At 41.7% G+C, this 2,655-nt stretch overlaps 1 protein-coding gene across 1 annotated transcript in view; it reads left to right on the forward strand.

The window, feature by feature from the left end:
* LOC103275384 (protein phosphatase 1 regulatory subunit 12B) overlaps positions 1-2,655 on the forward strand; it is a 108,507-nt gene that overhangs the window by 6,742 nt on the left and 99,110 nt on the right. The window lies entirely within an intron of this gene.

Consider the following 2,655-nt stretch of genomic DNA (forward strand, 5'->3'; position numbering starts at 1 on the left):
CAGGCGGGTCTCAAACCCACGGGCTCAGGCAATCCACTCACCTCAACCTCCCAAAGGCGCAGGATTACAGGCTGAGCCACCGAGCCCGGCTTCTTCCCCATTCGTAAAGTTCTATTGAATAACTGTACACCACTATTTGGGCTTTGACATCTTCTCTGTATTTTTAAAAAATTTTCTTTATTTTAAAGATGTGGGGTACAATTCAGGGTTAGGTGTACAGTATTCATTATGAAGTTACCCTTATTGATAAGGTGTGCCTCTCTTCTCTGTATTTTTAAATAGCCAACCATCTATGGCCATACCACCCTGAACGTGCCCAATCTCGTCTAAAATAGACAACCTGTCAATGTATGTAGATTAAACACAATTTTGCTGAAGGTAAGGGATTGTTGATAACTTAAAATAAGTCATTGTTTATTTTTTCTTAAAATAGTTTAAAATTAAGATATACTTTTTTTTAGAGGGAAGACCAAGGCAGGTGGATTGCCTGAGCCCAATGATTTGAGACCAGCCCAGGCAACTTGGTGAGACCTTATCTCTATAATAAATAAAAAAATAAGCCAGGCGTGGAAGTGTGTTCCTCTAGTTCTGGCTTCTTGGAAGGCTGAGACGGAAGGATTGCCTGAGCCCAGCAAGTTGAGGCTCCTGTGGCTGTGAGTGTGCCACAGCACTCCAGCCTGGGCGACTGGGTAAGACTCCAACTCAATAAATAAATAAATAAATAAATAAAATTTTAGGAAGCTGCCAAACTGTTCCAAAGTGACTCTACCATTTTGCGTTGCAGACAGCAATATATCAGTTGCAGTTGCCTCGCATTTTATCTTAGTCAGCTTGGGCTGCCATAACAAACTAACATAAACTGGGTGGCATAAACAATGAACATTTATTTCTCCCAGTTCTGGAGGTTGGAAGCCCAAGATCAGGGTAGGCAACTTGGCGAGATCTCATCTCTACAATTAAAAAAAAAATTTTAACCGGACATGGTGGCGCGTGCATGCCTGTAGTTCCAGCTACTCGGAAGGCTGAGATGGAAGGATCGTCTGAGCCCAGCAGGTCAAGGCTGCGGTGGCTGAGAGTGTGCCACTGCTCTCCAGCCTGGGTGACAGAGTAAGACTCCAACTCCAAAAAATAAAAAGTAAATAGGAGCATGTGTGTAGCTTATGCGTGATTGCTACACCATTTTATATAAGAGACTTGGGTATTTGTGAGTGCCTTGGAGCCAATCTCCTACATACAGATGCCAAAGGGTGACTGTACTCACATGATGGAGAGCAGAGAGCTAGGTCAAACTCTTGGGTCTCAAAGGACACTAATCAATCCCATTTATGAGGGCTCCACTCTTATGACCTAATTACCTTCCAGAGGCCTCCTAACATCATCATATTGGAGGTTAGGATTTCAACATGAATTTGAGGGGGGCACAAGCATTCGGTCTGTAACATAGCCTTGTCTTCACTTTATATTGTCTTTTTTTTTTTTTTTGAGTTGGAGTCTCACTCTGTCACCCAGGCTAGAGTTGCAGCAGCACGCTCACGGCTACCCTAACCTTGACCTGCTAGGCTCCGGTGATCCTACCACCTCAGCCGTCTAAGTAGCTGGAACTACAGGCATGTGCTGCCACTCCTGACTAATTTTTTATTTATTTTAGAGATGAGATCTCGTCAAGTTGCCCAGGCGGGTCTTGAACCCGCGGGCTCAGGCAGTCCACTCACCTCAGCCTCCCAAAGCACGGGATTACAGGTTGTATATTTTCATTTTCTAACATTGATTTTTTTACAATAAGAGGCAATATGGTCTAGTAAGAAGCAATAGAATACAGTATTAGGAGGATGACTACCAGGGCTTACATAAATTCTAACTCTGCCACTTATTATCTGTGTGACCCTGAGCAGTGTCTCAGTTTCCCTAATCTCTGCAAAATCCACTCAATAACAACTATCCCATGAGTTATTCAGAGTATTACATATGAGTTAATATATTTGTGGCACTTAGAATGGTCCCTGGCTCAGAGCAAATACTCTATCATTTGGAGCCACTATTGATACTACTACTACTACCATTACTACTTCTGCTGCTACTATTAGTAGTAGTAGTAGTAGTATTAAGTCTTTAAAAATATGCTACTATAAAACTATTAAAATGGCTTTTTAAAAAGACAGGCCAGGCTCAGTGGCTCAGCTCAGCCTATAATCCCAGCACTTTGGGAGGCCAAGGTGGATGGATTGCCTGAGTCCATGGGTTTGCTACAGGGTATGGTAGCGCGCCCCTGTAGTTCCAGCTACTTGGAAGGCTGAGGCGGAAGGATCGCCGGAGCCCGGCAGATCAAGGCTGCGGTGGATGGGAGCGGCCACTGCATTCCAGACTGGGTGACAGAGTGAGACTCCAACTCAAAAAACAAACTACAACAACAACAAAAAAAAACAAAAAAAAAAGAAAATGAAAATATAAAGAAAAAATTGAAAGTGACTGAAAATCAGGCTACTTAGTAATAAATAGCACTAATATTTTGGTGTATTTTTTTCGGTTTTTGTTGTTTATAATGTTCATTGTATTGAGTGTGTATGTATTTATAAGTGAATATGTTTTCTCTGTAATCATTTTCCTATATCATTAAATATGCTTTGAGAGTAAATTTTTTTTTTTTTTTTTTTTTTG

This window comes from Carlito syrichta, unplaced genomic scaffold (assembly GCF_000164805.1).
Source record: "Carlito syrichta isolate Samal-C Ts95f unplaced genomic scaffold, Tarsius_syrichta-2.0.1 Scaffold315412, whole genome shotgun sequence".
In the NCBI taxonomy this organism is placed as follows: Eukaryota; Metazoa; Chordata; class Mammalia; order Primates; family Tarsiidae; genus Carlito; species Carlito syrichta.